Here is a 24482-nt window from a genome sequence, read left to right on the forward strand (position 1 = left end):
CCTTAAAAATGGAAGGATTTTTTAATCTGAAATTTAATGGGGCATATGTGCTCTCTGATATACTGTAGTTTTATTTTAAACTGTCCAGTATTAATGAGCTAGCTAGCTCTATGTATGTTCTGCTTTAAAATCCTAAAGCACATGAATTTTAAAACTTGCTAAATATTTCAATTGTGTTGTCTTACCTAATCCATGTGTAAAAAAATCTAAGTGTAAATTTTAAACTATTTGTTATGAGCAAATTTTGAATCTGCTTTTAAGACTTGGGATTGTGAAAGTGTTTCTTGAACATACCTTGCACATGTAACAGAAAATCCCTGCCTTGGTACACTGTTTTGTAAAAAATACAATAGTGTGACATGTTAGGGGAAAAAACTTTTTGGAGCAGACCTATGCCTTTAATCGCAGTACATTTTCATTTTTGAGGCATTTGAGAAAGATGAGTATGCACTTGCAGTAAACAAAGTAAAGAAACAGACAAAAGCAGAGATGGCTATTGCTGTATTAAAATGTAAATGTTACAGTTTGCATTTTCTAGTGAGTTTTTGAGTTCAGTGCTTTACATAACATTTTGTCCTAATCTTGCTTGCTGTCGGAGATGTTTCATGGTTGTGCAATTGCTGCAGTCAAGAGTGCCAATTTGCATTCCAGGAGTGTCATTTGATTACTTTTATCTACACAGCTCGAAGACCAGCCCAGACCTCTCATTTCATCTTGCCATGTCACGAGTCAGTGCTGTGTCCTCTTTTCAAAAATCTGCCTGATTTAGACAAGAAAGAAAAGTACTTTCATGTTGCAGCCGCAGTCCCCTGCTAACTTGTCAGCAGCAGGATATGATTCACTTGGGTCCAGAAGAATGGTAGAGAGATGAGGGTTAGGCGGTTCAATAAGCCTATGGACAGGTAGTGTGTGACATCCCAAGAGAGCTTAAGTTAATGAAGAACAGGTCTGCTTAGTTCTTCATACTATGACCTGGTGCTGTCCCCACAGTTTTCTCATTTGATCTTTCTCAGCAAATTGATCTTTTCTAGTACTTTTTTGCCTTCCAAGTTAGTCCTTGTGGGACTGAAATTAGCAGAGCAACTTAAGTTGGATAATACAGCTGTTCAGAAAAGAAGAAATTGGACACTAGCTCATAGAGGGGGGAGGGGAAAGCAAGCTATTCTTTCTGTTGTTACTGAGAATTCTTTTTTTTTTTTTTTAATACTACAGTTTTATTTTCCAAAAGTTCACAATTTCCGTATTACTTTGGAACTTCGCTTTCTCATTTAATAAAGTTTGTGCTGATGGCATTAAATTACACACTGCATTAAATGTGTATCATTTAAATAAAAGAAACATGCTTGCAGCATCAGCATCGACTGCAGGTTTACTTTGGTGTTTGTCAGTTGAACTTGCTTGTTAGAAATGATTTGCTACTCTGTAATGAGGCTTTTACGGTGGTTGTAAGACATTTTAAATATCAATTGCACATGCCAACTACATTATTTATAGCCTGCTATATAACTGTAATTCTGTAGTATCCAATACTGAAATGCAGTGGAGATTAAACAATAAAAGCCATTACAAATGGTATGTGTAAATATTATGGTAGGTGAAAACACAGTCAGCAAATTACCACTGGCATTACTGGTTTTCTGGAAAATCAGCCTATGCCAACAAATTGATTTTAACTAACATTTTGTACTTAAAATCTGGGGTCTAAAGGGGCTGTAGTATTATCTGTCACGTTTCTTTACATGATTTTGCACTTGGTAATTGGAAGGTGGAATGGAGGTGTGTGTGTGTGTGTGTGTGTGTGTGTGTGTGTGTGTGTTTCAATGCATACATGGCTAGGTTGTCAAACAATGTAAGATTTCATACCAGAATTTGGTAAATAAAGTGTAAGTTGGAAATGATTAAGAGCGTCTTTAGTATGCTGCACAAGAGTAAGCAGTATTTAACTTTCTGTATTTCATAGCAGATGTTCTCACATATAATCCACATCCTTTCAAGTTGTAGAATTGAAAACACTGCTGAATGGAAGCAAGAACATGTATTATGTAAGGGAAATACTGCTCGCTCTCTCTCAGTATTGGTTTTGAAAATGGAAAGGAACTGTAAAGGATCATTGGTCAGTTAAGCTCCTCTGGAGAGCTAGAGGGAGCTTCCAGATTTTATTAGATATGCCATAGGTAGGAAAAAGGGGAAAAATATTCTGAATAAGGGAGGGCTGGTTCCTATCTTTTTTTCCAGAGCCAAAGATCTAGAAATTAGACTTTGCGGTGGCTTTATTCTGTGTTATATATCTGTGTATGTCAGTAGGATTTGTAGCTGATTACAGACCTTGTGAATTTCAAACAAAGCAGAAATGACCAACAGCAAAGCAATTACATTAAAACAGGACCAAGTAAAACATTGGATTTTTTACAAAAACCAAATTTATTTTTCTTTCGTCTCAGAGGTGGGCGTTTCTGGAAGTGTCCCTTTCCCTTTTGCACTTTGGACACTGTCACTAAAATGTGAAGTCTTTTCATCTGAATGTTGTTTAATGAGAGTCCTGACTCTCAGTCTGCAGGTTTGCACAGAACTTTTTATTTAGTGATTTAATTTGATTTAATGTCTACAATTAGTATGTGTTAGGAAGAAAATGTACATGTCTGGAAATGCAAAAAGTTCCTCACAAAATACAAAACAAATAGAATATATCTGTCATTTTGGAAATGTGTATCACTTCCTAATCTAGCCAGGAATTTGTACTTAATTTAGAAGAATAGCATTTAACATGACTTAATAAAAAGCCTTTGTCTAAAGCTTGTATTTTGTGTCAGTTTCATCCCACCTAAATTCTGACATATTTTTTCTAAAAATGCATTGATCATAATTGCTGCTTAGTATTTATATGGCAGCTTTTAGAAGTATTACTTTGGACAAACTTATTTACCTTTTCAGAAAGTTGTATAATCCAGTGAGATAAAGTACCAGATTTGTCTGCTTTATTTCTCACACAGTAGCTCTCATTATGTGCTGTGCTAGTAAAACCCTTTATTTGTTGACTATTAGAATCTTAGTACACTCAGGAGTTCTGCTGTAATTTAATGTGGTTGTTCAAAGAGGTTCTCTCATTTTGAATCTTCCCATAATACTCTCACCACATATTAAAAATATGTATATTTTGTACTCCAGATAGATATGTAAATACTTTTTTTTCATTCCAGGTAAATCAAGGATTTTAAGAGAGAATTCTTTTAATCTGCAGCATCTATTTCAGTACTTCTCTCTTGAAATATTTTATGTAAAAAGAACTCACACAAATTCAAGTAACGATCAGATTTGCTTCTGATTTGTTACTTCAGAGAGTTCTTTCTGTTTCTTTAAAATTTTTAAATGTCCTAATATGTACGTAAATCACATTTTTGTAGAAAACTACAAAAAGAGAAGTTTTAAAACCACGCTGGTCATTGCAATTTTTTTTTCATTACGTAAATCAGAATGTTCATAATGCTGATTTGTAAGTCACAAACCAAGTGAAATTAAAGTGCCATAAGCTAACCACTAAAAAGTTTTGAAATCACCATGGTCTGGTGCACTGTCTGGAAGTTCAGCTATGTTTTTGCTGAGTATTGTAATTGGTTAGGTCTACCATTCTGTTGCATATAAAACTGTAGAAGCTAGGCCTGTTAGAAAGTCTTCAGCTATGGGAAGTTTTAAAGGGTATGCAAAGCGTACTATTAACTGCTATCAGCTGTAAATGAAGCTGGGTGTAAGTGCAACACCCATCATGCTGTCAGCTGGAATTCACACTGAATTAGTGTTGCAACTTTATTATATTTGTCAAATACGTATTATTTTGCAACTTCTGGTTTGTGCTCTTAGTCAATGCTCTTTACTGTCAAATGCAAAGATGTAAAAGCAAACAAAAAACATTTTTCCCTTTTTGTGACCTGACATTTGCTGAAGTGCCCCATGCTGAAATTTCTTTTCAGTATCTTTTTTTTTTCTTCCAAAGCCAGACATGTACCCAGACACAAAAGCCTCTGTGTATAGCAAGCTGTTTTAAATATTGTGACTCGACGATGTGCTGTCCTTTCTCGACTTGAGCCAAGGATCTCTGCTCAGTGTCTGTGGATTACCAAGTCCCTTCTTTATTGTACCTCTTGTCAGCTATTCCTATTCATTTAACCTTTCATTAGCGTCTGTGCAGCTTCACTGTCTGGAAAGGCAAGGAGAAACCTAAAGGCCTACTGTCACAGTTATTAGATTTCTCGGTTACATCCCAGCAACCATAAAGGAGTAAGAGTCAACACTATTGTCATGTATGCTGCTATCCTGGGGTGCATCTCTTCTGTGCATGTCAAGGACATGTGCCACATGTTGATAATGCATCCCGGAGATAAATGCACAACATGGGGGATAAACCAAGGCTGGCACTAATGAGCTTTGTAGGAGTTATTGCAAAGACAAACAGTTGTGAAGGAATTTATCTTAAAACAGTAAAGGGATGGATTTGCACTAACTGTTGCCAAGGTTTGCTTGCAAGGTACTTGCCAATCATGTCAGTTTCATTTAAGTGCCATTTACAAAGAAAAAATATTTTCTATGACTTAGAACTGTGTTGCTTTTCACTTTTTAAGCTGCCAGGCTAAACTGTACTTTAAAATGTCCTCAGTAATAGACTTTATGACTATTGTTTCTATTTACTTGGTTCTGGATCAAAACCTGCAAATCTTTCAAATTACTTGGAAAAAAATTGCGAATACTAATTACCATGCATTTTGGAATATTCCTCTTAGTAAAGCTCAATTCACTCTTGATTTTGTAAAAACATTGTCATGGTCTTTTCTGAGGCATAAATTTGGCTGAGAATATCTAGGTGCATCTAAGTAGTTTATTCTACATTTGCTACCCAAAGAACCAAAATTAATAGCTGTGACACAACTTCCTCATTCTACTGAGGCATGCCCTCCATTTAATCTGGTGCCTTATTCACATACCTTTTCATTCTGAAGTTTCTTGAAGCCCATCTTAACCTAACGTAACTGAACTCTGAGCTCTCAGTTTATGTAATAGCAAAAAATACATGCTTATTCCTCACTTCCCTATATTTGACCTTTTAGAATGCAATTTAGTTACATTTTTATCAGTAGCATTATAACAATGTGATTTATAACTTCATATGACTTTCATAAGGAGATTTTGACCAAAACAAACCTATAGATTTATGGTTCGATTATAACTTTAATAATTCTTCTTTGTTCTATGTAGAACATTAGGGTCTCATATTGCTCCTATTCACAGCAAGGTTGGAAGTGGATGTCTAGCCATGGAAACAAGTGGAGTTAAAGTTTTATGAAACTGTTGAATAAAGTCTAGTCACCTCCTTTGCACTTTTCATAGCATGCTTCGAGGATTTTGAAGATTATAAATGTGGGCTACAGGAAAGTTCTTTAAAACTTCCTTATTTCAGGTAAACATTTTAGATTAACATCATCTGAAAGTATGAGAGGTTATGGTTTATTAATAGGAATTCTGTGCTTTGTAATTCTTTATATTTTTGATATTAAATAAGTAAAGCCTGACTGCACCTTTTGCTTTAATTCAGAGCATAGAGTCCAAAGTGACCCACAGTATAATAGTTGATTGTAGGAACAAGTGCATCCAAAGAAAAATGTGTTTAAGAGAAAATTCAGCAAAAATAGTATTTTTATTTTTCTTGTTCAAATGCTGGAAACATTTGTAGTGCTGATATTTAATTCCACTTTCCTGAAATTAGAAGAGAAGCATTTTTATTTTGTGATTTGAATTAGACAAATATTTAAACGAAAAAATCTTCAGACATGATCTGGAGCAAATATAAAAGTGCTCTTAGTTTAAAACATCCTTTCATTACTAGACTGATTTTAGCTTTGATGAGTCTAAAACTAACTACATGGTTTCCAAATCAAAGATGAAAGGGCCAGTTAGGAATCAAATAAATTTTCCAGTTGAAATGTAGCATTTGACATTTAGAGAGATATGCTCAGCATGATGAACCACTTCTCTTTACTGTAACTAGCCTGGTGACTTTTTTGTAATAAAACTACTTTGAAATTGATTTCAGGTATAATAAATTTAAGGTAAATTAATTTGGAACCCCTGATTAGTGCCATTTTTTGAACTAAAGGAAATATTTTCCTAAAAATGCTTTTTCACCCTTTATTGTTAAGACATTTAAAATTTCATTGCTAAGTAATTACTTTTGTAGTTGTTTTGATAGACTCTTACTGGCCTAACTTTGTTGACTTTGTTGTGGCAGTGTGCCAATTTTATTAAAGAGGGCTTTTGTTATTCATCTCGCTGTGCAGTTGCAGGTATATTCCTAATACTAATCAAATGGGCATATACCCCATCTGTATGTTTGAAAAGTTGTTATTATTATGGACAGTAATGTATAGTCTACAATACAGTTGAGCAGATTTTTTTATACTGTTCTGATGCCAATTATAGGCTTCTAAAAGTCTACTGATAATACTTAGCTCTCCATAATGAGATTCTGTACAGAATCCTAGAGAGCATTTTGGAAAGTGTTTTTCTGTTCTGATAGAGATGCTAAAGATTAGGAAAAAATAGCAAATACCACATAAGTAAAAGTGCAAAATTTCCACTTTTGTGCTAGGCTATGACTGTATTTTAGTTAGTAGCTGTATTTTGAGCCCGCTTTTGAACATACCTTGTTTCTGATATCCCATGAAATATGCATGATCAAAATAAATGACACTACAAGCTTGTTGGCTAATTGATTATATAAGCAGTTTGGAGAGGCTGAGTAATTTTTTTTTGTCAGTACGCAAACTGGCATTAAGATTTTCCTCTCACTTTGGTGGAAATATTAAAAAGCAATGTGTAAAATCATGTACATTATGTAACTAAAACCTTCTAAGTGAATTTAAGTTTAAGCTAATGTAATTCACATGGTAAGACAGAAAGAAAGTGAAGTAGGAACAGGAAGCAATAGCAGATAAGTTATGTGTGATTTAAGGTTTCTATTCCTTTACTTAAACTATGCTTTTTTTTTTTTTTTTTAACTTTTGCCATTGGAATGTAAGTTACAATCTTCTCTATTTCCTCTTATCTACATGTAACTTGTACTAGTTTGTGTATCAGTTTTTATTTTACTTGTCCGTTGGTATATTTAAAGGATTTGTGATATGAAATAATTCTTCATAAGCAAGAATTTCTTCAATTCCTGAGCAGGCACTTTCACAATGGTGGGGTCAATATGACAGTAGCAGGGATGGGGGTGATCTACTGGTTCTTTGTGGTTTGGCTTGGGGGTCAGAAAATGGAAAGAAACTTTTCACTGTCTCATGAGTAGATTGATGGACAACCTTTGTGAATACTCTAGTAGTAGTCTTTTAAAAGGAAGAGGTGAATAATAGGCTCTGTGATGCCGGTGACAGCAGGGAAGGAGGTGAGTGAGACTGATAGTATAATGCTGGAAGAACCTGACAGGCTTCTATCTCTAGTCACCCTAGCAGCAGAACAAGAGGCTTGCCTCTATCCAACTGTGCACAACTTTCCTGTTCTCTCATGTAACTTGTATGTGGCATTTCATGGTCCTTTTTCTGCTAAATGATTCACAGGTGTGGGAAGTATGGTGGGATGAGTTTTGTATAATTTGTGAGTTCCATGCAATATTTGCAAGCCTCTAGGCTCTACAGAGGATTTGTGAGTCTATTAGATAAACCTGTGGAACACAAAGGCAGTTACTGTCTTCCCACTGTCAAACATGGAGGGTCAAAAAAAATCACACTTCTCAGGTAGCAGTTGCCACACTCACAAAGAATCTAATTACAGTAGATCAAACAGTTGCAAGAGAGAAACTCTCTGAGTGGAGGGGTTAAGAGAGCTACTCTTGTCCTCATCTTTATAGAGTTAAGCCTCTAGGATGTAAGGGATACAACTATTCACTTTCAGACTTCAGTTTTATTCTATCAGTTTTTAGGATTGTTTTTCCTCTTGTTGTGATAAGTTTATAAGAAAGGAACACAAATTTAGCTCATAACAAGCAAGATCATAAAATCATAGAATAGTTTGGGTTCAAAAGGACCCTGAAGATTGTCTAGTTCTAACCCCTCACCACCTTGGGCAGGGGTACCTTTCACTAGACCAGATTGCTCAAAACCCTATCCAACTTGGCCTTGAACACTTTCAGGGGTAGGAAATCCACAAATTGCCTTAACAAGCTGTTCCAGTGCCTCACCACTCTCACAGTGAAGAATTTATCTTTGATACCTAATCTAAACCTACCCCTTTTCAGTTAGAAACCATTCCCCTGACATTTCTATGTGAAAAGTCTCTCTTAATCTTTGTTGTAAGGTCCCTTTGGGAGCCACAATCAGGTCACCTCAAAGCCTTCTCTTCCCCAGGCTGAAGTATCCTACTTCTATCAGCCTTTCCTCATAGGAGAGGTGCACAATCCCTATAATGAACTTGTTGGTCTTCCTCTGGACATGCTCCAACAGGTCCATGTCCTTCCTGCTCTGGGCACACCAGAGCTGGATGCAGCATTGTAGGTGGGGTCTCAGCAGAGCAGAGTGGAGGGGCAGAATCCCCTCCCTTGCCCTGCTGGCTGCATTGCTTTGGATGCAGCTCAGGATTCAGTTGGTTTCTTGGAATGCAAGCACACATTGCCAGTTTATATTCATCTTTTCATCTATGTAAGCACCCCAGGTCACTGTCCTCAAGGTTGCTCTCTTTCCTTAATTCCCCAGCCTATGTTGGTACCAGGGCTTGCCCTGACCCAGGTGCAGTGCTTTGCTCTTGGCTTTGTTGAACCTCATGACATTGCCATGGACCCCCTCCTTCAGCTTGTCCAAGACCCTCTGGATGGCATCTTGGCCTTCAGGTGTGTCAATCACACCACTCAGCTTGGTGTAATCTTCAAACTTGTTGATGATGTACTCAATTCCCCTCTGTGTTGTATTGATTGAAGTAATTGATTTAATGACCGAAGACATTAAATAACACTGATCCCAGTACAGTCTCTTGAGGGACACCAGTTGTCACTGGTGTCCATTGGGATGCTGAGCCATTGACCACTATCCTCTGAATGCAATCATCCACCTTATTCACCAAACAGTCTATCCACCAAATCCGTATCTTTTCAATTTAGAGAAGAGGATATTGTGAGAAATAATGTCAGAGGCCTTATGTGAAGTCCAGATAAATGACATCCATAGCCCTTCCCTTGTCCACTGATGTAGTCACTCATCATAGGAGGCCACTGGGTTGGTTAGGCAAGACGAAGTAATGCAGGTTGCTTCAAATCAGCTCCCCTGACCTCCATGTGCCTTAGCAGAGGTTCTGGGAAGGACCTGTTCCATGATCTTTCCAGGCAGAGAGGGAAGATGACTGGTCAGACATTGCCAGAGTCCTTCTTTCTGGCCTTTTTAACATGGATGTCACTGGTAGGGACACGAAAGAACTACACTCACTCAGGTTCAGAGGTGAGCCGAGAAAGAGAAAGGTTTGTTATCAATTGGGATTTAAATAGGATTTGGAGTTTGATCAAGGATTGGTAGATGAGAGGAAAATCTTTCTGACCCCAGTGGTCAGTTCACCAGTCCATAACAGACTGGTATGAAAACAATCTACTTGTTTATGTTACATTCCTGAGAGATTCCACTAGAAATATGTAAACAGTCATCAGAAGGCTAAAGAATCAGGGTGACACATGGGTTCAATGTTCCCCCCTTTCCAGTCACCTGAGATGGACTGCCATGACTTTTCAAATATTATGAAGAGTGGCTTAGCAACTAGTCAATTTCCTCATGACTATGCGATGCATATCATCAGGTCCCATAGAATTATGCATGATTATGTTCCTCAGATGGTCACAAACATGATCTTCTCTTACAGTGGGAAGCACTTTGCTCCCACAGTCCCTATTGTGAGATCCATCCACTCAAGAAGTGCAAGAAGTGCCAGTGAAGACTGAGGTAAAAAGTTATTGAGTACCTCAGCCTTTACCTCATCCATTGCTACCAGTTTTCCAGCTTGTTTGTATACCCAGAGTGGGTATACCTTCTCTGACCTTCCCATTCTGGTTAACATACCTGTAGAAGCCTTTGTGATTCTTTGTGTGCTGTGCCAAGGTGAACAGTGTTTTTGCCTTGGTCTTCTTCACAACTGGGAAGCACCCAAATGCTCTTGCCAGGAAGAAGACCTGTCCCTGCTTTACTGCCACTGGATTTCCTTCCTGCCCTTTAGTTTGACCAAGATTTCCCTATTCTGCCATACCATTGCTTGCCTTCTTTGCCTGAATTCTTGTTCCTAGGGATTCCTAGGTCGTATGCTCTATGGAAGACTTCATTAAAGATCTGCCAGCTCTGTTCTGCTTCCTTGTCCCTCAGGACAGTTTCCCAGAGGGTCCAGTAATGGGATTCATCCTACCAAATTTCAAGAATGCCATCTTGTCATAACTTTCTAGCAGCGTGGTGGCTTCCAGCTCCTCATGTTTGCTGCTCATACTGCATGCATTGGTGTAGAGGCACTTGAGCTGGATTGTTGCCCAAGTAACCTTCTTAGAGAAGCATCCCTTAATTTCTTTCAGATATTTTCCTCGTGTCTCCCTGTTGGTTGTTACTGCCTTAGAAATTCCTGTCTCATCTCCTTAAGACTCCAAGTGTATTCCAGGGTGGCTAGCACATTTCAGACTCATTGACAGAGGGCCCTTGGTAGTACTAAATAAGTATGTTTCTTTGTTTCACAAGTTGCAAGAATGATTTTAATTTGATTTTTAAATTTAATGCAAATTTATTTCAAAAAACAGTTTTAATACTTTGTTAGAAACTGACCAGTGGCCAGTGTAGAAAGATGAGCTGCAGATGGAGTAGAAGGGAAAACTTTCAGAAATTCTGCTGAAACTTTCTTCTTTGTGTGTGTGTGTATGTATGTATCTATACATTATGGTAAATGCATACACAATGTTTCCTTATAAACTCATTAACATATAAATGTACAGAAAAATACAAGCCTATACTCATGTACATTTTACGCACTCAGTACATATATACAGGCATTCAGATATTCCCCCTGGGCTCAGCCACAGAAGGCACATCTGGGACTCTGCATCCAGTTCTGGGATCCTCAGTGCGAGAGAGACATGGAGCTGCTGGTGCAGGTCCATTGGAGTGCGACAAAGATGATTAAGGGACTGGACCATATGTTTATCAGGAAAGGCTGAGAGACCTGGGCCTGTTTGGCTTTGAGAAGAGACAGCTGAGTGGGGACCTCATTGATGCATACAAGTGTCTGAAGGGAGGGTGTCAAAATCCAGGCTCTGCTCAGTGCTACCAAGCAATAGGACACAGGGGAATAGGCAGAAACTGATGCACAGGAAGTTCCACCTGAACAAGAGGAAGGAATTCTTTACTGTGCAGTGACCTAGTACTGGAACAGATTGCCCATCAAGGTTATGGAGTCTTCCGATTGGAGATGTTCCAGAACCGTTGGGATGCAGTTCCGTGACATGTGTTCTGAGATGACTGTTGTTGAGCAGTCAGGTTAGAGCAGATGACCCTTTGGTGGTCCCTTCCTACCTTACCAACCAATTTTGTGATTTGATTCAGATATACATACATATTAATATATATAAATGCATAATGTTTTTCTGGACTGGAATTTTTGCTACTAGGAAAGCATTTTGAGTAGTTCTGCTTCTTGAGTAAAAGTGATATATATCAATTCTAAAAATTATTTATGAAAATGACTGCACTGTTGAAAGGGAAACCAAATATCCTTTAAATATTAGGAGTAAATTTTAGCAAACACTGATTTCTGTTTGGAGTTTTGCATTTCTTATTTTATTTTCATTATTCCCCAGCTTTTTTATCTGTTCTGTAAATTATAAACTTTCTTTCTCAACATTCTCAAACAACGCACTGGGTTTCCTTTGAGATATATAGTTATCTTATTCTGTGATTTGAATCAAAAAAATCAATTAAAACAAAGTTAGTATTGTGATCCTGTGTTATATTATATTATATTATATTATATTATATTATATTATATTATATTATATTATATTATATTATATTATATTATATTATATTATATTATATTATATTATATTATATTATATTATATTATATTATATTATATTATATTATATTATATTATATTATATTATATATCATTATCTATCATTATCATATTATAGTAATGACAATGAGACCTGCTAACAACCTCTGATATCTCTCTGATTCTGTGAGGGGCCAGGTCTTGTGGATATTTTGTCTTGAAAGCAGTGTTCAATGGGATTTGTAGAAGAATCCTTGTATATTTTTGCCTAATTTCAGGATCTCCACTCTTTTAACAAATCTGAAGGTTTCCATTTATGATGGCAATAGTTCCTAAAAAGGATAACATGCCTTTTGTAATACGTTATAAAAGAAGAATAACCAAAAGTGATCTGTCATTACATTGGCTTGCAAAAGAAGATCTTCTTTCCTTTTATCTTGAGTTCTACTGTTATAAATATACATTGAAATACACTGTGATTATATTGTCATGGGAACTATATGCTGTGTGTTTGGTTAGCTTTTGTTATGTTATAGAAAGTGCCTCTGTATTGTCTATGAAAAAACTTCAGGACTGAAAAGTTTAGGAACTTGCTGCTCCTAGTAAGATAGTCTTGGGAAAATAAGTATTTGTAACTGAGGCTACACATGAAATAATGGGAAATATCAGGTGTTGACAAGATGCAATGCCACAGTGGGAAAAAGCATAGAGGTTAATAAGTTATGTGAAGGGTAATGGAAGCTCAGCTGAAATTAAGCCATGCAACTTAACAGATAACTTCTTTCACTACCATTTTGTAATTGCACTGTTGCCCATCGTGGGGTTAGGTATGAAAATGGACTCAGACAGGTGTTACTGAATTCAATTTCAGGCAATGTAGAAGTTGGTGACTCTGAGGTATTAGATAATTTCAGTGGAAGTACTGAGTGTTTTTGCTGTACTCATTGTTGGCCTTCAGTACTTAAAAACCTCTCTTATCTAGCTGTAGTGGTTTGAAAGCAAAACAAATGAGAGGCTCCAAGTCAGAGATACAATTTAATAGGAAAAAAGGAAAGAAAGTAAAATAAAATAGATGCAATAATACAAAAGACTACTGACAGAGTCAGAATACAACCTGAGCGGAGTGATGGAAGCAGTCCAGATGAGGTGGTCTGCTTGAAGCACTGATCCTGTAGAAAGGTCTGGTAGCTCGGGTCCTCTGGGAATCCAGTGGGTAAGCGCCCCTCTGGTGTTCAGAGTCTCAGCTCATATCCAGGCTGGAATGCTTGGTTCCTCCCTCTGGGAGGAGCATCTCACAATGGGATGGTGAGTCATGTGATAAGGCCTGATGGGCCCATTAACAGGAGATAGTCCAGGAAGGGGTTATCTGTGGGTCGTGTGGCAAAGGTGCTGATGGGCCCATTAACAGAAGATAAGCCAGAGTGGAGGAGGCAGGGAGCAGTGCCTCACCTGGTTTCAACAGTTCATGAAGATGGTGATAGAATATACTTCAACCCAGGACACTAGCCTATTGAAATTTCATCCCAAAATTTCAAGAATATATGTTACAAACTTGAATTGTAGACCTAAGCCAGGATCATTCTAGGGCCTTACTCATAAAGAAACATGGCATATATTTTGACAGTTCAGGAGTGAACAAACTTCTTCTGGAGTTTATTTAGACTGAACTGCTGGAAGAGATCCTCGCTCAGGAATGCAGTCAATACCAGATCTCATATTGACTTGCAAAAGACTTTTGCCTTTCTAAGTTCGTGATTCTTGTGAACATACCTATGGAAGACTGCTACTACAATGTAACCTTCAGTAGGAAATGAAAGCTTGTTAGCTGATATGTACTATCCTGATTATATGTGGTTTACCTCATTTGTAGTGCTGGTAAGTCTTTGTGGCATGTGCTTCAAGCTAACTCATACACCGTGAGTGTATCCTGATCACCTGATGGTTTTTTCTTTGTCTAATTGTTTTCTAATGGGTGTTTTGCGTTTGGCTTTCATGAGTTCAGTGTCCAGTCATAATTATGACAGTTGGAAAACAGTGGGGGCATGGTATTAGCACTGTGTTCTGTAGGGGTCATGGTAGCTTGAATCATGGTATATTTTCAAGAGGCTTTTTTAATGTCATGCTAAAGACAGGCACTCCATGAATAGTATCTGAGTCACCATGCTAATTATTCAAAACTTCATAAAACTGAGGAAAAAGCATTGTTTGGAACAGAAGTCCGGTAGTCCTGCTAGTGTGGCAACTTACAAGAACTAAAATAGAGCAATTTTATTGTAACTGATAATTGCAAAGTTAAAAGCCCCTCAGCTGAATACATATAATTAAATGTATAGTCTGCATAATATTACCATCTGTAGCATGTATTCATATGTTGATTGTGAAGAAAGAAAATGTGGGTAAGAATGCAATTCTGTAGTATACTGTAATATTTGAAAAAATTCTCTCATAAATAGAGCAAAATCTATGAATGAACTTCATAGTCACAAAATACTGGGTTGTAAGGAACCTCGCAGATCCAGCCTTTCACAGATCCAACCAACTGGTCCAACTTTTCTTAGCAAACACTTGTTCTGGTTTATTAGTGCAATGCTTCATGTTAGTATGTGTTTTTCTGAGGTACTCTGTAGCTCTGGAGTGCACTGAATTTTAGTATCTTCGTATCTATTCATACTAGCATTATGCTGTTACTTACTTATAGCACTTGAAATGCACCAGTGCCTTTTGAATGCAGGATCAATGCCCACAAAGTATGCAAGATAAAATCTTCCTCTTGAGATGAAGCTAGTTTTCTAAAACCGTTGTTTTGTTTGTAAGATTGAGAAGTAAAGATCTGGTTGCTGAGGTGGACACAATTTAGACAAGGCTAACAGAAGTTGATACTTTTGGGTGTACCCAAATGCTGCCAACTTTGTTACTTGCTTCCCCAAAATTAGGTTATTTTCCTTCTCATTATATTCATGAACTGAACTAGTGCTGAATGTGGCCCACCCGGATACCATGCAGGTTGTAAAGTAAACTGTTTCTGGGATGATGTGAAAGTACTAGTTTTAGCTGAGGAAGCTTATATAGTTTAATCTTAAGTGCTGTATTAGCCCTATTACCACAGTTGTAGTCAACAAACAAACATTTAACTTTCACCTTCAGAAGGAATGGGCAACTGATACTGTATGCTCTTCATGTCTTTGAAAAATTTATTTCTTTCCTCATATGAACATAGTGTGTGACATCACAGGCACACTGTTTCCAAGTATTCAGCAAGGGCCTGCTTCCCTTCCTGATGCAGGGAAAAGAGAGTTATTGTTAGATTTTGTTTAGACAGGACATGGTATATGCTGTCAAAAGAAACATTTCTGCCAACAGTGCTGCATCAGCTCTCTAAGTAATGTTAATCTAAGAGGATGGAGGTAGTATTACTACATAAATTTTAGAAAGGCAGTGTGTTTTTTTCCTCAAAGTTTGTCTAAGGGTGTGAAATTAAAGATGTTATGCTCTTATATTCTTTAGGATAGTTATCAAAATTGAATATCTGGTTTGTTTGTGTATTGAGAATATGTAAGCTATTTTCTAAACATAGGAAAACACTAAAAAATTACTACTGTGTCTTTTGCAAATATTAGCTTAATTTCAGTCTGGAAAAGCCTATCAATTATGATTGTTTTAGCTTAAGGTGTACTTTCCAAGATATCTGCATCACAAATTTATGGACTTTGTTTCCTGTTACAAAACTGTAATCATGGGCATCCTGTTCAAAAAATGACCTTTAAAGTACTTGCTTGTATGGAACGTGGCAGAGCAAGAAGACCCTTTCAAACATCTGAAGAAGCTTATTCAAACTAGCTGAAGTCTAATTCTTTCTGTAGAATCAAACAAGACATCCATAAGGTTAATCCATATAAACATTGCCATAATATCTCATTTGGTGTCTTGTTGGTTGCTTAAATGAAAACATTTAGAAACTAGGTACCTAATTGAACTTCTCAGAGCTCACTAATTCTGAAGTTAGTGCTAAAGGCCCTTCCAGGAACTGCTGCTTGAAAGCATGTTGATGATACGTCTTTGACAGTAATGTTCTTTTCTCTTTTCTTATTTTTTTTTTCTTTTCTAATGCCAAGATAAGTACTACTTGTATAATCCTTGCCTGATTTATTTTGGAATTGATAGAATTTGGTGTTTCATCCCAGATTTAAGATCCCATGCCCACAGTCATTATAGAAATCTTTGATTTATATAAATGTTTTGTCATAATGTAGTCTTTAGGGAAGAATTACACCCTTTCACTGAAAGAAAAGAAACCATTCAAAGGATTGAGTTTCTTTTTCTTAATTTGTAATATAGCCCATTTTGGTGCTTCAGGGCAATATTTTTTCTCTCTCCAGCTTATGAAGGATGTTTCAGCTGAATATGCTTATACCTTTAAAAATCATTTGGTGTGAGAACTTTTTAAGTTACAGGGTGGTTTATTATTTTTTTCTATAATACACTATACTCTGCTTTGAGCTTTCAATTTAAATCTTCTGTCATATACTGCCAAAAACTTTGTTCAGAGCTCTGTCTGTGTTGAAACATGTATGCCTGTCCCAGTGTCATAACTAATTATATACTTTGTATGCTTACTTCTAGTAATTGAAAAGTAGACCTACCGCAGGATAAGTTTTAGTATTAGATCGTATCTTGGGGACATGTTGCAGAAATCAAGTTTCCACCAAGCAGCAACTTGAATTTGTAAACAGGTATTACTATTTTATGTGCATCATCTCATGGTTGTTTCTTGATATCTGTGTGTGTTTGTTTGAAACCTGGGGAGAAGGTGTTTTTGAACTGTACCTTTGCATGTGTAGTAATTATAACCTACTTATTTTAATCACAGGATTCTGAAATGTCTATCTTCAGAGGAAGGCTTATGTTGCCATCCTGATTTTTGCACATTTTGTTTGGTGGTTCTGAACTTCCAGAAAATGTCTCTGTACACAGTGCTTGGCTGAGTTCTGTTGGCCTGCAATGCTGTTTTGAGTTCTTTACTTTAAGAAAGGGGAAAAAGGAAAAGGAGCTACAGACCATCATTTTTATCAGTAAGAATGCATGGAAATTAGATGGGAAAAGCAACATTTCTTCCATCTTTTCCTTTGCAGCATCCTTCACTTGTGTTTTGTGTGTATGTATACATATAAGTGTCTTTGTGTACCTATAAATCTTCCTAGGTACATGCAGAAGGAAAGAAAGTCTTATGTTATGTGTACGGTTTTTTTGTGTGCTTAGACCTAGGCTAACAAACAATGATTTATACACACCAGCATATATAAAATATATTCTCCTTGTCCATGCCTGCTGAATAAAGACACTGCCAGTCTTAAGTCTCAGAGCTACACATGTAGTTACAATTAAAGTCTTATGACTGAGCATTTAATGCTAACAATAGATTACAGTATTGTCAGGCTGTGTTCTGATTTTGGTCTTTGTTAAATTGTGAGACCTCATTTTTATGGGAATTCTGTGGCTACTTCCTGTTATGCATTAAAAACTGTTACTTTAATAGAGTGTGTATCATTGTTTTACTAAAACTACAATACTAGTGCTTGGATTTCTCCAAAATGCATGTGTAATTTTTTTTACATTATACCTAAAAATAGTGGGTATATTTATTGTAATGATGATTGCTTTACAGGGAAACTTTTTTTTTTAATAAGAAAATGATTGGTTGTCTCTCATTATGTGAAATTTAAGTTTAGGTTTTTTTCCAATTAAACGTTTCTTAGATAATTTAGATAATCTATTAGTTCTGTGGCAAGAGAGCAGCATGACTTTGTCAAATAAGGTTGTTACTTTGTGGCATCTTTGAAATTAATGTGAATTAAATCACTTCATTTGAAAGCTTTTGACAACAAAATGTTTGGTGTGTTTTTAAACATTTCCAGTGTCTTGTCAGACAGTTTTATCTTCCACTTACCTCTCCACAGCTGGCATTTCTTAGAAGGGAGGGCTCAGGGAAGGAAAAGACTGGGTCAGTCTGACCAGGGAAAGTAAAATGCTGTCCCGCATTCCAGTTTTATATGTGTCACAACTGAGTTAATATTGTTTGATAAGAAAGATTAGTGCACTGCAAGTAAGATCTTTCAGTGATCTTTAAACTTCAGTTTTCTTTTTCAAACATATGCAAAAATTCAGTGTCCTAATTTTTGGAAAAAAAAAAAAAAAAAAAAAAAAAAAAAAAAAAAAAAAAAGAGGATTATTTGCCAGGATAAAAAAGCATACTTTTGGGGTTTTTTTGTTTGGTTTTTTTTGTTGTTGTTTTGTTTGTTTGTTTGTTTGTTGTGGGTTTGTTTTTTAAATATTTATCTTATTTGAACCTAAATAATTTTACTATCTTTCTTTTCTATTTTTCAACTCTCCACTCACATGTGGATTTGAAACAGTTAATTTTGAAAATTAAGCCAGCTATTCCAGTGATGTGAAAATTGGAGGTATAGTTGTCTGAGAAACAAGTACGTCTCACTCAGACCCTGAGGAATAAAGGAGGCTGGGTATTTTTCTATATCCCAGTCTAGGGAATCCATCTTCTGTATCTGCCATTCATTCTTTTAATTTGTATCTCCTTTTTCCCTTTGCTTGCTGTAAAGGAGAAAAACAGTTTTGTCCCTATCTTTGAGTCACTTTGGATGTGATTGTTCTAGCTTTCTTTCAGACAGGCAAGGTATTTATGGTCTTCTCCCTAAACTTCTGATTTTTAAGTCTGTCTTTCCTCTAAAATTTGTATCTCAAGGTTTCCAGAGCAGTAGCAGTAAGGAACTGACAGGAGAGTTTTCACTTCTGGTCACAGAAATCTTGTCAATGAAGACAGCACTGCAAGCAGTGGTTACAGAGGGCCATGGAGCTACTCATCTGAAGGCCCAGAAACATTCTACATGGCTTCCATTCATTCAGTGCTTTGAGAGGCCTGTCATGCCACAAGGACTAAAATTCAAAGTGCAAGTTCCAGATTTCCTAAAAATGAATGACCCTTGCCTGGAAGCGATTCCTGTTTGCCCAGGAATCTGGGAGAGGTTTACATGTCCTGACAATTAATATATTTCTAGGTTTCTATATAGAAAATCAGAATGAAAGAATGAAACATCTAGCAGCAGTATTGGCAGAGTAAATATCATTTGACAATAAGAGAAACCTTTCTATCAGTAAATTAACTGGTAGTTTACAAGAAAGTAAAACTATTAAAATCTCTAAAGTAGAGATATGCTGCTGGGGTAAAAAACCTGCTTTTATTCCATGAAAAATAACATGTGGTAAGGGAAGAAATTTTGGGCTGTTGTTGGCATTGTCTGTAACATGTAGTTGAACATGAATACCAGAAGTATTTTGTCACTGTTCATGTGGCAGACCATTATCACTGTTGGATTATTCAAATATTTAAATTTTAAATACAAAGAGTTGATATTATCCATTATTGCAAAAAAGAAAATTTTCCACTTCTTTTTGCTTCTTCAAAGATAATTAGTAAGAGGTCATTTCTAATTTTCCAATTTCTAATTGTCATTTCTAATACAGTGCCTCTTCTTAGGGGAGAATAAAGCAAGATCTTTTGTGGAAATGAGAACTCAGTTTAATTTGCACAAATACGGTTTGATTTTGAGGTAAACATGGAATGTCAAAATGGATTCGGGTAGAAGAACTGGGATTGACTTTTGAATTGTGGCCCTATTCCTATTGACTTTTGAATTGTGGCCCTAGTTAAGAACCTAGAAGAACTAAAGGAGCTCTTGCAGCACCGGTCTTATGAATATGGCAAACAAAAATACAGATGGGTTTTACTAGAAGTTACTCAGTCTGCTGCTGGTTTCTCTTTGTTATCCATTGTCTCAGTTTTAAGTTTCTAAACATAATATACACAGAAGAAGCGTCTATTTGTCAGCATCTGCTTTGAAACATTTTATCTTGTAGAGTTTTACATTTTGCTCCCCTCAGTGATGCAATTTTTAAAGCAAGTTTATTAGTTTTTAAAATGCTTTATAACACATACAAAAAAAAAGTAGAGAAACATTGAAACATTCTGACACCTTACTAGTCACCATGTATTTTCCTTGTTTGAATATGAGGGCATATAATATCTGCTTCTTATGCACATGAAAAAAACCTGGATGGAAAGATTCAAAGACCTGTGTGTATAGCAGTGCTGTTGTCTTTTGCTAGTATGCAATGTATTATTGAGTTATGCCTCTTGGGAAGAGAGCATTTTTAAGCTCCACAAAGCTGAATGACTTTTGTTGTGCAAAAATCCCTAAAACCAAAATCCCATCAAACTGGACCCCCAGCATCTGGTTTTCATCTGCTCTGATTGTATCAAGAGGAAACAATCCCATGTAGATGAAGAGTTGTATTCACCATGAGTTAGGTCCCTAGTGTGATTGCAAGGGTTGAAAGAGCCACTATCCAGATCGTGTCTGACACAGTAACTGAATGTAATTTTTTTTTTTTTTTTTTGGTTTTCTGGTATCACAGCTATATTTCCCTCATTTTTCAAGAGCTTTGTTGAAGCTAAAAGGATATATTTTTGTCCAGAATCACACACAGGGAGGTTACTCTGTATATTATTCCATGAATATCAGTATCATATCAGTAATCTCTCAAGAGGTGAGGATGGGTCTGATCCTATCTATAAATACTTGTTCCCCTTTCCCATTTCCAAAAACGTCTGCCAGGAGTGTGATACCCTAGTAAAAATTCAGTTGTGGAAACACTCAGAAGCATGATTGGTGCTTTGTGAACTGGAAAGTAAGGATTCCAGAAACATTATAGATGGTGAAATGAAGCCCTTCCCCTGTGCAAAACGAAGTCTGTGCCTAATTTGGAGATAACAAAATATCTGGTTCCATGAGAGATCAGACTTTGAAGATCTGCAGAGGACTACAATATGTCTTGTTCATATTTAATATTTTGGAGTGCCTGAACTCCAGCTGCATCCCCTCTGATAAATGATCTGTGAGAGAGAGATGAGAAAACTTCAGGTGTCAATAAGCAAAAGGTAGCAGGAACAAACCAAATTAGTGACATGGAACATCCAATGGATTTATTTTAAATGAAGAAGTACTTTCCTGAAGTCTTGATATTTATATCAATGGGAAATGAACCATAGTAAATTCAACAGGTGTAGACATGAGCAAATGTCTTTACTGGTTTGAGTGGAAGCATAGAATTAAAGTCAGAGTAAATTAAAATAAAATAAGTCCAACAACTAAGGAGTCCCTAAATCAACATAAAATACTCTAAAATAGAGAGTATTGTGGCAGATTTTGTGTCAGTGCATTAATATGAATACAAATTTCTCTCCAGAACTTCAACAGAGATTGATATTTGTCCTTAGAAATTTACCAACCCATACATGTATACGTTGCTTCTTAGAACCTGCATAGTCTTCTTGTGCTTTATGATCCTCTGTTTTCAGTAATGCCTGATCTGGACATGCCCACTTTTTCTTGGAAGATGTCAATCAGATGAGTATTACCTTTTGAATTGTATCCCATGTGAAAAAAGTAGCATACAGACTTAAAAAGATGCAGCTAGCTTCCCAGTTGGCCTAACTGATGTTGCAAGAATGTAGACTTTTACTAGCTATGACTGTGGTTTTTGTACAAGAAAATGTTTCCTTCACCAGATGGAGCCTTAGTTTAGTAGCATGTGCGTGCTGCTGTGCACCTCAATGTGCTCAAGTTCTTCTTCTGAACTCTTAATTAAAATAGATGTTTATTTGAAATGTAATTTTTCTTACTTCATTGTCCTAACTAAACTTTGAATCAATTAATCTTTATGATTTTTTTTAATAGTAAATGCATGTTTGCCGAAACTGAAGAGGATAAAAAAGTAGGTTATCTGCAGAATATCTGTACAAAGCAACTGCAATTCTTCCCAACATTCTATGCATTATCTGAAAGCTACTTTTGGTTAGGTGAAAATCCTTGGAAAAATTGTTTTCATGTAGTAAACCTCATCATGAAGATGCTTGTGAGGTTACCAGAACATGCTCAAATGTAACAAAAAATACATTAGCAGTATGGAACTGGAAGCCCAGACTTAAAGTTACTCTGAGACTTTCATTCATACTAATCCTATTTCACTAAAAGAAAGACTTCTCCACTGCTTGTTAAAAGTGGAAATTATTGCCAATAATAACTGGGCAGGTTTTGAGAAGTGCTTAGTCAGAACAATGCAACCTAGAAAGAAGGGTTCTGTGAATTGTTTAGATAGGGCTACATAAGCCAATTGCAAAATGAATGATACCTTGCACTTTCCTTGCACTTTATTCAGTCCATGAGATGCTTATTGCATTTGTAGATTTGATGAGTTAGCATTGGTTAAGGGCCAAACTCCCACCCAGCAGCTTGATTGCTTCTTCATTCCTGACTTCCCTACTCCCCACAAGTAGTGCAGGAGGATGGGTAACAGCAGGTTTATTGTCAGTCCATAACAGATCTCCTCTGCCTACGTTCTTCCTCACAGTTTTCCCTTGTTCCAACATGGATACTTTCAGGTGCTGCAGACCTTCAGGAAAAATCATCTCCAATCTGGCATCTCCATAGGCCAGTTCCTTCAATGATTATCCACCTGTTCTGGCCTGGGGCCCTCCACAGGCTGTAGTGTTGTCATCTGTTCCAGCATGGTCCCCTTGAGCTGGAGGGGAATCTGGCTTCCGGGGCACCACTTGCAGCTCCTTCTCTGACTTTGGAGTTTGCTCTGCTTTTTCAGTCATTTCTTCTTCCCATTCTCCCTGTTCAGTGTGTTTTGCCCTCTCTTAAGAATATTTTCCCTGAGGTAGCACCGTCTTGGCTGAGGGGCTCAGCTGTGTTCTGCAGTGGGTCCATTGGACAGGGCAGCCCTTGACCTCCTCCTTACAGAGCCAGCCCTGCAACCTGTCCATTACCAACACCTTCACAGCTACATCAGCACAGCTGAGTAAGGCAATATGAGATAATTTGAATTATTTTTTTAACTTTTGCATTATGCTTACTTTTAGCATTGAGGATTTATTAACTATTACTGTTTTGTGATGGTGCAAAATGATTTGGGGATTTTTTGCTTAACGTTTGAGTCATTCCTTCCTTTTTGTGATTTACGGATTGGCTGCCCACACCAAGAGACTCTAAATTTGTCCCCAGAAATTGTGTATGTCTTTGTTGTATAACCATTTTGATATTGGAATATGTGTGCAGCCAGGCATGTGTGTAAGCAACAAGATTTGTGGAGGTATGGTTTTCCTCACTTAGGACTTGGTTCACTGAGGACTTACATGTCCTCACTTATGACTTGGTTCAGTCAGTGACTAGAATTGACACTCTGGGTGTGAGCATACATAGTCCCATTCCTAACCAGCAGAAGAGTTCTCTGATTATAAGGAGAATGACTGTTTGGTGTAATTAAGATTATTTAAATTGTTGCAGTGAATGTAGGCTAAGTGAAGAAAAAAATCCATGCTTAATATCCAGTACTCCAGATGATACAAAAAATGATGTGGTTCCTTTCTATCTTACAGAATGTGGGAGTTTATCCCATTAGGGCTGCATGGTATCTAGGGCCTTAAGGTCTTGTTACTATGATTCTAATTTAACATTAGACAATACAAGGCAAACAAAGTCATAAAGCAGACTTTAAAAATTTTTATTCTAGTTATGTATTTTTTCTCTGATAGTTGTTAACTAATAAAGACTGTGTTCTTTGGTATTGTTTGGCTTGCTGTTTGGCAATATTTTGCTGTATTTGCTTGAAAGACAAAAAGTTGTCTGTGAAAGGCGCAGTTTTGGCTGTCTGCAGTCATTTCCCAATGAGGTGCCCTTATGTGGAAGATTGTGTGGCAAGATCAGCAGTGATGCAACTTAGTCTTCTTGCCATACATATTTCCAAATTATTAGTTCTGTGGTTGTCTGGGTAATATTGTTAAACTATACCTAAATATGGAAAGAGGGAACCCTGCTGAAGATTTACTGATTTGCTGCTTATCAAGGCTAGTCCACCATAACTTTCATAACTGTTGACTGGTAATGTTTCTTTGTCATAAATTTGCTGATATCTCACTCTAAAAGAGGCAGTGACAAAACTTTCGGAAGCTCTTCATGTCAGCCATCTTGGAAGTGCCACCATGAGATGTTTTATCAAGATTTAATTAAAGTGTTGTATTTTGAAATCTGCTTCATTTTTAACCAGACAAGCACTGGGAATTGTCTGAAGTTAGGCCATTTGTAAGTGCAATTATGTCTAATTAGCTGTATTCTGTTTCCTATACATTTATAATAAAATTTCTGGAATGTGTTTTTTGGAAGAGGGAGTTGACACTTGGTTTTCTCTTCTAGATTTAGATTGTCTGAGAGATTGTGAACTCAGATAAATGTAGCAATAAGGAAGTAGGCAATATGCACTATTTTAGTAAACTCATAATTGAGGCATGATTATAAAATTAATAACTT

General features: G+C 36.7%; 1 protein-coding gene across 3 annotated transcripts in view; it reads left to right on the forward strand.

Moving 5' to 3' along the window:
- BNC2 (basonuclin zinc finger protein 2) overlaps window positions 1–24482 on the forward strand; it is a 333060-nt gene that overhangs the window by 3406 nt on the left and 305172 nt on the right. The gene's annotated exons all lie outside the window — the stretch shown is intronic.

Source organism: Chamaea fasciata, unplaced genomic scaffold (genome assembly GCF_029207755.1).
Source record: "Chamaea fasciata isolate MVZ Bird 193981 ecotype frontalis unplaced genomic scaffold, bChaFas1.0.hap1 SCAF_4, whole genome shotgun sequence".
Classification (NCBI taxonomy): Eukaryota; Metazoa; Chordata; class Aves; order Passeriformes; family Sylviidae; genus Chamaea; species Chamaea fasciata.